The following is a 16,135-nucleotide window of genomic DNA, read 5'->3' on the forward strand; positions in this document are numbered from 1 at the left end:
ACAAAGAAAAACCACCATGCTTGGAGGAAAGGACAGTGATAGTGGCCCATCTGTGGCCATGGTCAACAAACCTGCCTAGAAATCAACGAGGTCAGGGAAAAACAAATAGAAGAGCCGCACAAGCCAAGGTTGCAAACTCGGGCCTTGGGCTTGCAGCATTGATTTCCAGCAGACCAGACACTTCAATTCAGCTTGTTGGGCTGGTTGAGCCTAAAGCCCAAAGCCTGGTGGGGCAGAAATCACTTGAAGGCGCTAGCAAAACCGCTGACGTTAGCGAAGCAAACGTCCTGGGCCCATCTGTAGACTTCAAGCAGATTATGGAATCGCACCCGGACAACTTGGCCCATCAGCTATCTCTATTAAATTCAATTGCCTCGCAAGAACAAAACAACGATTCATGTAACACGGGCATAGCCTTAATTTCATCCGATAATTTCAATACAGGTTGGATTATTGACTCTGGCGTTACTAATCTCATGACCTTTGACCATACCCTTTTCAATTCCACAACACACTACTAGAAATTTTCACTTTGTCGACAAAATTAGTTTGTCTGCAAAAGTAAAAATTCGTCAGCGAAGAGCCTTTCCCAATGAAAATTTTTATCGGCAATTTTGTCGCTAAAAGCATGTCGCGCAAGATCTTTCTTGACAAATCTTAATATTTCGTTGGCTCATTTTTAAGGCGACAAATCTCAGCCGTCAAACTGTGCTCGTCACCAAAACAACATTGTGACAAAATATTTTGTCAACACAGGCTGTTTTTTCACAATGAAGTTATTTGTCGGCTTAGTGATCTTGCCGCGACAAAACATTTTGTCGGCTAAGTAATCTTGTCGCGACAAAATGGTTTTTCGGCTACGTAGTCCTATGCCAACAAACTGGTTTGTTGGCTCAAATTACTTGTGTAGACAAAATAATTAGTTGGTTGAATCTTTTGTGAACAAAAACATTTGTCAGATAATTGTTTTTGTGCCGACAAAACATGTCAAGTCCAATATTTTCTAATTTTTATTCACATTTGTTTTTAATAATATTTTTAACCATCACAAACAAGCAAGCTTAAGAGATCGAGAAGGGGCGTGAATGAAGAATTAATGTAGGAACAACATAAAATGTAATATAAAATAATGTAACGTTTACAATTCGATTTAGTTACAAAATACAAAAAAATCTATATTTTCATTTCAACATTAGTATAATATAGATAAAATATCCTTAAGTATCACCATTCTCACTATAGTCCTCATCACGTTGATATCCAGCATCATGAAATTGGGAAATGATGAGGATCATCATGAAACATTCCAGTATCAAACAACTGTAGAAGAAAAACAAATTAAAAAAAACTTGATTAGCAAACTTTAAGGGTGCTAAATATCATTGACACTAAGGAAATGCAAGGCCACACTAGAGTGGTATTTCTAAACAAATAACTTATGAAACCATAAATGTGTAAACAACAAGATAAAGATATCTACTAATCAAGTTAACTTACCAACACCATGCAGCATCACAACCTAGAAAAATTACATGTTTAATAGATACCAGGTAATAATCAAGTTAGCATCAACTACTTATATGTAATTCATCACTGTAAACAACAAGATAAACATAATAGCAAGGCAACATGATTCTCACACTCTGTAAACAAGGCAACATGATAAGTAGATGATATAAATCCTTGAAAGGTCTATAATGTATATAAACATAACACTACCAACCTAGCTAAGTAGGTTATAACTCTAGAACATAAGCATATGCACCTGGAAACATAAATAAACGATACTAAAGCATCCTAATTTATCACCGTTTATAATCTTTATCAGTGTAAACAAGAAGATATAGACATCTACTAATCAAGTTAATCCTCAAATATCAAAATTACCTAGTGCGAATGATCCTCACACTGGTCTCCATGCCATGCTGATACCAGTTGTAAGCTATCTAGCTCAAAATTCCACTTAGCCATAGACAACATGCAAGTGTTATAGAAAGGAAAAACAAATATGTCAAACCTAAACCACAATATCGAAAAATTACATTGGAAATTTGGAATTAAAGTCAAAGGACATTGTTTTTACCAATATTATACAAATGGATGCCCAAATCAACCAAACATTGGAACCTAGATCGTTGATTACATTCATTACATGATCATTATCACTTCCTATTTCATTAATAGGTCGCGACACTGGTTGTGGGTTTGAACAACTTGAAACAGTTCTCAATCGTTCCCCATGATGAGTCCATGTAGTATAATTGAATGACATTCCATATCTACCAAAATCTTGCCGAATTTCTCTCAATGACTTCAATCTACAGTTGTTGCAATTCTGGCTTGGGCACTTAGTATAACCCTCAGCGTTGACATGTTTGCTTGCCGTTTTCAAAAATTCTGAAATCCCATTTAAATATTCCCTACTCACTCGATTCGGATTTCGTATCCATTCCCTGTCCATGGCATATAAAGTATCTACTCCCTGTTTACAAATTTAATTTTACATGCAACATTCATTAGGACCAGCAATCAAACAATGAATAAGATAGGCTGAGGGTGACGGTGTAACAACATACCTTACCAAAGAAAGCAGCTAGCCTAGAATATAATCAGATTCTTCAGTATATAAGCCCAGCCTTGTAACCGCCATCTGTATAGGAAAATTGAACAAATTTAGAGAGAGAGATATATATATATATATATTTATATTCCAGTAAAAAAATTGAATGGAAGGTAAAACAATTGCAGATAAGAATTAGAAAGGGAAGAACCCACAATATACTCGCAAAAGAATCGAAAAAGAAAAATGAAAACCCTAAGAGAATTACACAGAAAATTGATGGGTTTATATATTAGAACGTAAATTGAAGATGACAATTAGGAGGGAAAACCCTTTTTTAGGCTTTGACTTTGACGATGGTTTCGATTTCCACCGGAAGGAGGCTGTCAGTCTATCTATTTGCAGCGACGAAGATGGAGGTGGAGAGGGAGAGGGGAGGGAGAAGGAGTGGGACGGAAAGAGATAACTGCTTCGTGCGCTTCATTCTTAATTTTTTTTTTCCTACTCCGCGCGTCTATGTTGATACCGCTCTTTTATCCCGCGCCCACGCCTCCTTTTAATTTGTTAAATAGTGTTTTCTTAAAGTTTAGAATTGTGAGTGACATGCATGGTACATTCAAATAGCACTGGCTAGCAATTCGTGCAATTAAATTTTGTCTTCTATTGATTTCTAATTTTAATAGAGGGTTCTGATTTGATTTTTTTTGTTATGTATAATCTTTAGTTGTTATGTATAATCATTAGTAGTTATGTGCTTTGACCCTAACAATTATCTTTACAAATCATTCATATCATACATACCATTAAATTTTTTAAGTGTTATACGTACAAAATAAATAAATTTAAATCTACTTAATAAATATATATATACACACACACCATTGAACTTGATAGGATACAAATTCTACGAAACTAATTTGAACGATCCAACCGTCAAACTTATTTGTATATCCATCGAGATCGCATCACCAAAAAATCGCAAACAAAAAACCATTCAAAGATCAAGTAACGGGACAAAACTTTTCGACGGTTATCAATGAAAAATCATGATTTAAAGGTTATTTTAACTCTGATTTTGATGATTTTTACAGCTACACTCCTTGACCCTATACGAGTACAATGAATGAACTCGATCTTCAATTTAAAATATTTACAGTAGTGGATACCACAAAATCTTATGTTATACTTAATGAAAGTATGAATAAACTCTTAAGTGTTAGTGAATCTATTATTTTGATGGGATACGCATTCTACGAAACTAGTTTCAACGATCCAACCGTCAAACATGTTTGTATATACTTCGAGATCGCATACGCCAAAAATTACAAAAAACAAACATTTAGAGATCAAGTAATGGGACAAAACTTTTCGACGGTTATCAACGAAAAATCACGATTTAACGGTTATTTCAACTCCGATTTTGATGATTTTTTACAGCTACACTCCTTGACCCTATACGAGTACAATGAATGAACTCGATCTTCAACTTAAAATATTTACACTAGTGGATACCACAAAATCTTATGTTATACTTAACGAAAGTATGAATAAACTCTTAAGTGTTAGTGAATCTATTATTTTGATGGGATACGCATTCTACGAAACTAGTTTCAACGATCCAACCGTCAAACATGCTTGTATATACTTCGAAATCGCATACGCCAAAAATTGCAAAAAACAAACATTCAGAGATCAAGTAATGGGACAAAACTTTTCGACGGTTATCAACGAAAAATCACGATTTAACGGTTATTTTAACTTCGATTTTGATGATTTTTTACAGCTACACTCCTTGACCCTATACGAGTACAATGAATGAACTCAATCTTCAATTTAAAATATTTACACTAGTGGATACCACACAAATCTTATGTTTATACTTAATGAAAGTATGAATAAACTCTTAAGAATTAGTGAATCTATTATATTAATGGGATATGCATTCTACGAAACTAGTTTCAAAGATCCAACCGTTAAACATGTTTGTATATACTTCGAGATCGTATACGCCAAAAATTGCAAAAAGCAAACATTCAAAGATCAAGTAATGGGACAAAACTTTTCGACGGTTATCAACGAAAAATCACGATTTAACGGTTATTTTAACTCCGATTTTGATGATTTTTTACAGCTACACTCCTTGACCCTATACGAGTACAATGAATGAACTCGATCTTCAATTTAAAATATTTACACTAGTGGATACCACACAAATCTTATGTTATACTTAATGAAAGTATGAATAAATTCTTAAGTGTTAGTGAATCTATTATTTTGGTGGGATATGCATTCTACGAAATTAGTTTCAACGATCCAACCGTCAAATATGTTTGTATATACTTCAAGATCTCATACTCCAAAAATTGCAAAAAAAAAAAACATTCAGAGATCAAGTAATGGGACAAAACTTTTCGACGGTTATCAACGAAAAATCACGATTTAACGGTTATTTTAACTCCGATTTTGATGATTTTTTACAGCTACACTCCTTGACCCTATACGAGTACAATGAATGAACTCGATCTTCAATTTAAAATATTTACACTAGTGGATACCACACAAATCTTATGTTATACTTAATGAAAGTATGAATAAATTCTTAAGTGTTAGTGAATCTATTATTTTGGTGGGATATGCATTCTACGAAATTAGTTTCAACGATCCAACCGTCAAACATGTTTGTATATACTTCGAGATCTCATACGCCAAAAATTGCAAAAAAAAAAAAAACATTCAGAGATCAAGTAATGGGACAAAACTTTTCGACGGTTATCAACGAAAAATCACGATTTAACGGTTATTTTAACTCCGATTTTGATGATTTTTTACAGCTACACTCCTTGACCCTGTACGAATACAATGAATGAACTCGATCTTCAATTTAAAATATTTACAATAGTGGATACCACAAAATCTTATGTTATACTTAATGAAAGTATGAATAAACTCTTAAGTGTTAGTGAATCTATTATTTTGATGGGATACGCATTCTACGAAACTAGTTTCAACGATCCAACCGTCAAACATGTTTGTATATACTTTCAGATTGCATACGCCAAAAATTGCAAAAAACAAACATTTAGAGATCAAGTAATGGGACAAAACTTTTCGACGGTTATCAAAGAAAAATCACAATTTAATAGTTATTTTAATTTCGATTTTGATGATTTTTTACAGCTACACTCCTTGATCTTATACGAGTACAATGAATGAACTTGATCTTCAATTTAAAATATTTACACTAGTAGATACCACAAAATCTTATGTTATACTTAATGAAAGTATGAATAAACTCTTAAGTGTTAGTGAATCTATTATTTTAATAGGATACGCATTCTACGAAATTAGTTTCAACAAGCGGGAAAGACCCCGCCAAGTTTTTTCATAAATAAGAATCCTTATCAAACTGAAATCGGATGGTGCGAGAGAATAATATGGGAGGGAAGTCGGGATTAGCATGCAATTGGGAGGGAGATCATGAGGCGACAAAATAGGATTAGCATGCAACTGGGAGGGAGATCATGACGTGAACCGACAATTGGGGGATGTGAACCGATTATGGGAGGGAGATCATGTGGCGGCAAAATAGGATTAGGAAGAAATGGGAGGCAGATCATGATGTGAACCGATTATGGGAGGGAGATCATGTGGCGGCAAAATAGGATTAGGAAGAAATGGGATGCATATCATGCAATTGGGGGATGTAGGTTTGGATTGCCTTGGGAAATTTATAAGTTTGTTCTTATAATTATATGTTATGTTTTTATAATGGATGATTAAGTACAACCGTATTCAAATTTACAATTGTAATTGACTAATTGATTAATAATTGATCATAACCTAAACCAAGTTATCTGTTGGTAGAAAGTAGTTTGGAGTCAAAATTGATAAGAAGAGCTTTTTCACTATATGATCTAGATTTACAGTTTTACAACATAATTTTCGCATGAGAATATTAGTTAGTTTGTATGGAATGTATATGGAGGCGAACATAAAGAGATTGGGTTAAGTTGCAAGACTAATACTTTAAGGAATTTTTTATTTTTCCACACTCACATATTATGAAATCAAATTGTCAATATAGATCATTGATGGCATAAAACTACAATCCAGAAATATGAAATGCTAGATATCTCTTTATCTATGCTCCCGTCCGTATAGAGAAACAAGAAAGACAGAATGAGAGCATAAATAGCCGCCAAGAGCTTTGATTGCGTTCCCCGGAAAAAAATGGAAAGGTGCACTGGTGAAAACCTCTCACGTAGAGTTATTATTACCTTGCCAATGACATACTTTATTGCCTCTTTAATCAATTTGCCGATGAAATACTTTGTTGCCTCACATCATCGGCTAATATTTCAATATAACGGGAAAAGTTCCCGCCAAAGTTTACTCGTCAAAACAAAATTTGTCAGGGCATCGAATTTACGCCTACAAAATGATTGTCGGCTAACGTTCCAATTTTCTGGGCTAAGATTGGCGTTATAAATTGATTCTATCATGATTGTTATGTATGTTATGTGTTTGTTTTCTTTCCTTCTATTCTTAGAGCAAGTCCATCCCTAAAAAAATGCGCCAGTATCCAGCCTATTTAATCCACTCAGTGAACAATGATAGACCCTAATGAATAGTAATAGACCAAATGCATCTTCACCCTTAACAAAAAATTACCTAGTCAATTTTATTAAAATATTATTATTTTTTATTATAAAATAATAAAAATAATAATTTTATTATAAAAAAAAGGTAAGTCTGGAATCTCTACGGTTTCACTGGAACCCTCTATACTCTCTCTCTACAATCCTCCTCAACTTGTTTCTCCGATCATCCTCAAACGCCAACTCTTGCCACTCCCAACGCATCAACCTTTCTTTGCATCTCTCTCTCTCTCTCTCTCTCTCCCCATTCAGATTTGGAACTGCGTCTGTTGGGTAGAATTTTTGGGGTGGGTTGGTGATGGGTATTGGCAATCTGGGAGGTGCTGCAGTGGTATGCGTTGGTTCAGGGGTGGGGATGGGTGCACTTAGGGGAATTACCTGCCCAAATTTCCACCCCTTCCGTGCAGTTTCAACCTGCCTAAATTTCCCATACAATCCAATAAGTGAATTACCCACAAACACATCTAATGCATACCCACATTCAATCACATCTCCATGAACCTTCTTACCCAATCTCTAATCACGAGCAAACCCACAAGCCTTAATCACAAAAGGGAAAGTAAAATGATCGGGTCTAACACCCACATCCCACATTTTACCGTACAGAGCAATGGTTTTGTTATACAGGCCATTGTCGATGAAGCCTCTGATCATGACATTCTAGAGGAAGACGTCGGAGACGGAGGAGACGGCGGAGAAGAGGGTGTAAGCGTGAAAGGGGGAGCCCAGAGAGGTGTAGTGGGCGATAAGGTTGGTGCAGAGGAAGAGGTTGAGGATGTAAGCGTGAGATGACGTCAATCGGGCTGTCCGATTGCTCAGCCGATTTTGGGCTGGCCTGGAGACCAGCTTGGGCTGGGTGCCAGCTTATCTACTGGGCTGGAGTGAAAAACCTGAGTGCCGGCCTATCAATTCCCGGTGGAATTGCTCTTAGAGTAGTTCCACCGGAGCAAAAAGAGGCCAGCACCCAGTGGAAAAAACAGGCTGGTACTCAGCCAGTCCACTCCAGCCCGTGTGTTTGCCTGGCACCCAGCCCAAGCTGGTCTCCAGACCAGCCCATTTTTGACAGACCTGGGGACCAGCCTGTTCACATGTCCTACACGTGCACGTCCTAGCGAGTAGGAGACAACAAAATCAGAGGTAGGGCCCAACAGCGCAAGCGCATTAACCTCTCCCTCGGGTGGGCGACATGGCCCAATTTCTACCATTGGATTTCCAACGGCTAGTTATTCTAGACCGATGGATTTCCAACGGTAAAAAAAATTTGAATTTCACTTTTAAACTGGACCGTCCGATCACAGATCAACAGTCCACGTTTTTTCCCCCAAAAAATTAAGAATTTCACTTTTAAAAAATACAGAAAATTTTTAATAAATTCAGAAATTATTATTATTATTATTATTTTATTTTTTATAAATTCAGAAATTTAAAATAAAAAATAACAATATTTTAATAAAATGGACTACGCTATTTTTTTTAGGGGTGGAGATGCTTTGGCCTATTACTGCTCACTGTGGTCTATTGCTGTTCACTTGAGTGGATAAATGGGCTAGGTGCTGGCGCAAAGTCTTTAGGGGTGGACTTGCTCTTAGAGCATACTCCTTATCCTTTGGTATGTAATTTGTGTTAGCTTAAATGAAAGGTTTGTCTCTTCTCAAAAATGATGAATCCAGAACTAAGTAGGTTTGTTGCACATTCTTCGTCTGAAGATAATCTAAAGAGCCAGAATTCTTTTTTTTTTTTTTTTTTTTTTTTGGGGGGGCGGGGGGGGGGGGGGGGGGGGGGAGTGGTAGAAGCAAAATATATGTGATGAATTTGGATTTTGCAGTCTCTAAATGAGGAGAGGCTCCACGCCTCTTCCTCTGGTGTTGTGGGATTTTAATTTAATTAATTTTTTGGTCATTTGCTTTGCCGTCCATATAGTTTGTAGTGTGATGTGCAGCATTGGTGTAGGCTCCAATGATATCGGAAGCTTTAGGATTGAGAGCAACCCCTAAATTGATTGGTAAATCAAGTATTGGATGCTAGCATCAGCTAAATCCTCTTAAAAATTGGTTTAGTTAGTACATATTTGTATAATATTTTGATAGAAAATGTGTTATATTCTCTCTGTATTTGGTTCGCAAAGGGAGGGCAACATTTTTCGGGCTTTGGATGTTAAAGACTAAAGATGGTTTTACTTTGTTAACTAGTTTCATTAGCATGTGGTTTGGTGGGGTTTGGTACGTATGATGGAACTAAAGTGTGTGACAGAAGAATCACAGTTGGTATAACGACAGTGGATCATTGCACGAAAGACATCTTGCTGGATGGGTTCTGCTTTTACCAACCTTAATAAAATTATATTTGAATCATGCTGTCTGATAACTCTGTTTTTCTTTTTTTCTGTTTGTGGTTTTTAGTCTTTGTCATTTAATTGGTGTAGCTTTGCTAGGATCTCTGTTCCGGCAGTGTGTGATTAGTGCTAATGGAATTTGATTAATCGCTTGACCTTCACTCTTAAAAGGACTGTTAGAAGTTTTGTGTCAATTTGGTTGTGATGGTAAGATTACTGCATGTAACATTGTGTTGGGGCATGTGAGTGCCGGATTATTTTCTTAATTTAATTTCGGAAAGAAATACGTTTAACGGTAGTCCTATATGATGAAGTTAGCATCCTTATAAGTTGGGAACCTAAACAGGATTGGTGTATTCATAAATTCCTACTTTTCTCTACCTTATTCCCCTCTACTTGCACCAATTGTGACTTTTTTTTTTTTGGTTCTATCTCATGAGTTTGTCTAGGAGAAAGTTCGTGAACGAAAGAAATCTAATTGAGAGTTATTTTCTTTTTGGCAGATATCATGAATTATGTTTGGGTGTTTAAACAATATTTGCCTAAAAATATACTCTGTTTTTAGTGGTATTTCAAATAAGGTAGCTTCCCCAAACACTGATATTTTGGTTTTCTATTGGTATGTCTGAAACCAGCTTGATTCAGGTTACATGGTTGAGGGTTGCGGATAGTTAATCATGTTCAATAACCTTATTTATAGGGCCATTCACTTAAACTTTGGTTTCAAGTTGTAGAAAGACGGCTTTTCATTCTTTCTTAATATAAGCTTTCATTACAGCTTCAGTTTCACATCATTCGTCATTGGATTTGCTAATATAAGTTTTTAGCGAGACAATCTTACTAGTGAATTGTTAAAAGGTTGAGATAATCTGTTTTTGACAATTTACCTGCTCAAACACCGCTTTTACTGTGTTTTGCTAATTGCTAAGTGAGGTATGTAGGCTGCAGGGCATATATTTTACCATCTTAACTGCAGGGGCAAAATGTGTAAACTGCAGCTTGCTTCTGTTTCTTCAGTTTCATATGGAAACAGACCCTCTGCTTGTTTTTGCCTTTGAACAGTTGTGGTTACAAAATTAGCTACTTGAACAAGTCCTCAACACTTTCTGTTTTTAATTACCTGTTGAAATGGTTGCCTACACTGCATGACACATATTATATGTGTGAACTATGTGTTTCTTCTATTTCCCAAGGAAACAAATTTTTTTTGGAAGCCATCTCTTTCTAATCAAAGACATTCAATTTCTTCCCACTCATTGTACAATGTGTTTATATGCCAGCTCACTTGAATGTATATAAAAGAAAAATTGCTTATCTTATCGACCTCATTATCACTCATGTATCCATCTGTTTGTTCATAATTGTATTGAATTTATTCAACTTCAATGTGTTTTATTCATTCGATTACGCTTGAAACAGCTGGTTTACGCAGCAACGAGTGGGCGTATATTCTAGTTTGGAAACTATACTTGTTTTTTGGCGAAGGGTTATACATTTTCAAAAAGGTTAAAAAAAATTTATTTTCAGACTCATTCACCGTTGTTTTTTCCCCCTCTAAGTTTTAGTGGGCAAGCTCGTGTTGATGAGGATTTCTGGCAAAAGTTGATTTAGGAGACTACATTTGATGGTATAATTCTCATTCTAATTCTACTGTATTGTGCTTATACTCTGACTTCATGTGTGAAATAGGTTTAATCCCGCTCACATGTACACTCTTGCATTTAGTCACTTTTAGGTTTAAACTTTTTCACTTTTTTTTCTTTCTACACAACTACATTTTATGGTTTCGTCACCTTTCCGGTGTCGGCCAACACAACTCGATTCGGAATCCATATGGATGTTCCAGGTCAGGGTTTGTCAATCGCAATATTTTATTTCCCCACCCACCATTTCATAAAAAATGTTACTGTCATATTTATCTTTTTAAAAGAAGAATTTTGAACCCCTATTTAATTAATTACTAAAATTTAAAAAAAAAACATAATTTAAAATAATAAATAAATAATAGTGGGTGGGGTGTGATATCTGCGGTTGAGATAGGCTAAGAAAGATTTGGGCCACAATCAACAGAAAGGTTGGAGGAAGGAATGAGTGTGTGCTCGACGGAGGCAAGAAACAATGAGATCTGCAGCTTTGACAGAAAAAAGGAAGAAGAATAATCGTTTGGGATTCAAGGTCTTTGCAGAATAGCGATAGGTGTGAGTACTAGGGTTTGTTGAGAAGGGTAATGGTAAGGAATATTGGGCCATATATATGGTATATGGTGAAAATAGAGGGTGGACATTTGGAAAGAGATCAAGGTGGCAAATTTGGGGTTAGTAGGAAGAGATATTATGAAAGGGATGCCATGATTTAAGGACATGCGTGGTTTGAAGTAGATGATGAATTTACAAGTCTTGCATGTTCTTTCATATTTATGTTTTTATTTATTTATTTATTATTTAAATTATATTAGATTTAAAAATATATATATATATATTAGGGTTATTTTCAGAATAATAGTGGATGAGGAAATGACATTTTCCTTTCTTAACTTTAATGGTGGGTGGGATTATCATGTGGATGGAAAAATAGGACATTGAAGTAGGTCTAGTAGCACTCTTTAATTAATTATAATTCCTAATTTATCCCTAAGAGTGAAACAGAATTTCGAAAAAAACCACCGTCCCCATGACTAGAACTCACAGCAACCAATTACATGTTGTCACGAACTCACGGCAAGACAACGACCCACCTCCATCAATGGCATTAATTACACTAGCGAGGAGAAAATGAAGAATAGGAAGGTAGAAGTAGATACCCACTATGCACCACCATGAACTCATGACGAGACATCCACCTCCACCTCCATCGATGACGAGAATTACACCAACGCCTGACAATGGTGAGAAAATGAAGAATATGAAGGTAGAGGTAGATATAGAGAAAAAGGGAGAGGGGAAGGGAAAGATGGGTGGATGGAAGGAGGCGGTGGCGACAAAGTTTGAATGTGAAACCCCGTCCCTGATTTATTGTATTTTGTATTATTGGACTTATGAAACTACCAAATTACCCTTGAGTTGACTTTCGTTGACCGTCTTGTTGAAACGCATATTTTTAATTTTAGTAATTTATTCTTATCGTACTCATCGCCACGAACGCGTGGTCGTGAACGGATTCAAATTTGGAATTATAATGAAGATTTTACGTTACAAAACTTCGAACGTTTTTGGGATATTTCGCATTTCGTCTTTAGTGGTTTTAATTTGTGAGCCAATGGGACCCACTTGGAATTTTTTTCCCTTGTTCTTTCCCCCTTACATGTGAGTCCCATTCCCCTTTCTCTTTCTGTCAACCTCACTCTTTTTCTATCATTCTCTCTCTCAAACTCTCTCCTTTTCTACATTCTCGACCTTCTCTAGAACCACCATCTCCGAGGGTTTTTCACACAAAAAAACAACACAACAATGACAACAACATCCCCACCATCACCCTGGTGAACTCAGAATCGAAGGAGAATCTTCCAAACCCTTCCAAACTCGTTGCACAGTACATTAACTGTTCACCGAGTTTTCCGACGAGTTTTCACGTTCTCCGGCTAAGGAAAGCCTCGAACATCATCCAAAAGTTGTAGATCGTGTCTTGGTGTAGGTTTGGAAGTAGTTTTGAGAAGTTTTGGTGATGTTTGGACGTAGCAATCTCACTTCCCCAGTTTTTTGGCGAGCATAACCATTTTCGAGGCATTTTACAGCCAAACCACGACGAGATAGCCATTGTGCAAGGTACCATTATCTTTGTCTCCTCACGAAGTATGATTTTTGTTTTGAATCACTTGATTTTGTTGAGTATTGAAGAAGTTATGAACGTTTAAAGTTTATCCAATTTTCGGCGAGTTTTCCAACTTACTCACAAACCAATCACTTTTCAGGCCATTTTTTGGCCATCTTCGGCAACCATTGGGCTTCCAAATAGGTACAATCTTGTTCTACACTTTCCTAGCTTTGTTTTCATATATTATAGGTCGAATTTAGTTAAGAAGCGAGTAAGATACGAAGCTTTGAAAATTACCCAAACTTCTACTGAAAAACCCAGTTTCTGGTGACCAAGTTGACCCAACTCGTTTACCTTTGACCCGACCCGTTGATCGGTGACTTAATTCGTTGACTTTTTGACTGTTGACCAGTGAACATTGACTTTTGGGTTGACTTTTTCGAGTTTCGGCTAGAACCTTTCCTAGACTAATTTCGACATCCTGATTCCAAATATGTCCTCTGTTTTCCCAAATTCAATCGTTTAAGTAGAATTTTATTAATGGTCCTTTTATGTGCTTAGGTGCGTTTGTCACTGGTGCTTCCGTCTTCTTTAAGTGAGTAAACCCCATCCAAAATGCATTATTTTACTACGAGAAATGCATACATGAAAATCATGATTTTATGACTACGCTTTATGAAATATCATGCTTTATCGAACAACTGTTTACTGAGATATTTATGATATGATATTTGAGCTATTGAGCTCCAATGAGATATATTTTGGAAAGATTATGTTCATGATTTTATGTGCTTAGTGGTTATTCGTACTATGTGCCTACAGGCGAATGATATTTATATATGGCTTTGGTCTGAGCGTATTTATATATGGCTTCGGTCTTGTGATGTAGTGACTTAGGTTGGAAGATATTTATATATGTCTTCAATTGGGCGATATAGGGACTTCGGGTGATTGTGATACCACTTCTAAGCACATTATATATGATATATGTTTTATGAAAGGTTTTATGCCATGCTAGGGTTTTCGGAAAACCTATTACTTATTATGTTATATGAGTTTTCTAAACTGGGGGTTAGTACATTGAAGAATAACTATTTTAGTATTACTTATATATAAACTTGGTCCACTCATATTTTGTTTTGCGCCCCCTCAGGACTTAGAATCGACATATACAATGTTGTGTCAAGGCACTTCCGCATCAGTATCTTTGAGTCATCTTGGTGTAGGACCCCTTTCTTTGTAATCTTAATTAGTAGTATGCTCTAAACATGTCATGCATTATCACTTTTAAATTGTTGACAGTTGAATATTATATTTTATTAAGGTTTGTACTTGAATATTATATTGCATGGTTATGCGTGAAAATTATATGCATGTTTCACATGTTCTTGACATATGCATTTATTAAATGGATTACATCACCCTGGGGTATCGGCCAGCACATGGCCATCCCGTTATATGAGTTTTCTATTTGAAGTACAAATTCGTGTTGAGATTGTGCCTCATCGGTGATGTAATAGATTGATGGACGACTTTCAACAGTAGACCGATACTCTGCCATATGCGTTCCCTAGAAATGGCGGGCAGAGTCGGATTTACATTGAAGTGACGTGAAATAGAAAATCTTAGTGAGAGGAAGTCTGGTTAAGACTAGCTGAAGATCCAAAACGAGGATGTTACTTTGCGACATGCGTTCTCTAGGAATGGCAGGTAGAGTCAGATCTACATAGGAGTGTTGGGAAATAGAAAAATCTTAGCGGGTTAAGGTTTGGGCCAGACCAGCTGGAGTGTTTTGAAATGGTGATGTTACTCTGCCACATGCGTTCCCTAGGAATGGCGGCAGAGTCATATCTTCGTGGAGATTGCTCAAAACACCCGAAATTCGTGTTGGAGAAAGTGAGGAAACATTAGTTGTAAGTATAGTTTAACAGGTGTTGGTGCGATCGAATCAATGTTTTCAGACTCGTTCTCGCTGAGGAAATTCATGTGGACCTTGGAACAATTCTCAGCGATTATTCTATCGATAACCTTCTTGTTTACTCCAACAACAAGGTCAAGTTCACTAAACATTAACAATAAGCTTTACACCGAATTCTTTGAACGTTGATTTTGTTTAGATTCGATACTTTTCTTAGGAGACTCTATTATAGCAGACGTTATTCTCATCAATTTCCAAAAGAGTTGAGACCATTGGAAATTGAAAATCCTCATAAGGTGGTGTGAAATACGAAATATCTTTGGTCTTGTCACTTTCTATCGGTAGTTCTTAACGATTCTTTGAGCAGAACTTTATTCCTTTATGGCTAAGGAACTAGTCAATTTTTGTTTGGGTTGTTGAAGGTGAATGAAGTTTCTGACAACGTAAGTATTGTCTCACTTGATCATTGTTCATACACTTTTTGATGACGTCGATAAATTTTGAATTCTATGTGGTGTTTTATTGAATGTTTTGCTGCACGCTGACGCATCATGATCGAGTAGCATGTGTGCCTCTTGACAGTTGGAACCGCATGAAGTGAACCATTCTATCTACGACCTTGAGTCAATGGTTACTATCTTACTTGAAAACCTAATGACACCCTTTCTTTGTAGAGATTTTGTGGGGAAAAAGTTGGGAACGAAACTTTTTAAACTCACGCTTCCGTCCCTGCTTTTCTTGATGTTGGTGGTGGGTTTTAAGTCTTTTGTTTTGCATCCTTGTCATGTTTGGGGTTGTTTTTTGATGTAGCATGGGAAGGTCATCGCCTATGCTCCCTGACATCTCAAACCTCACGGAAAGAATTATCTTATTCATGACCTAGAGCTGTTAATAATTTCCCTTGTTGTAAAATCTGG

This window comes from the organism of the source record quoted next, unplaced genomic scaffold, assembly GCF_019419815.1.
Source record: "Pyrus x bretschneideri cultivar Hongxiangsu unplaced genomic scaffold, Pyrus_bretschneideri_v1 Contig24, whole genome shotgun sequence".
NCBI classification, from domain to species: Eukaryota; Viridiplantae; Streptophyta; class Magnoliopsida; order Rosales; family Rosaceae; genus Pyrus; species Pyrus x bretschneideri.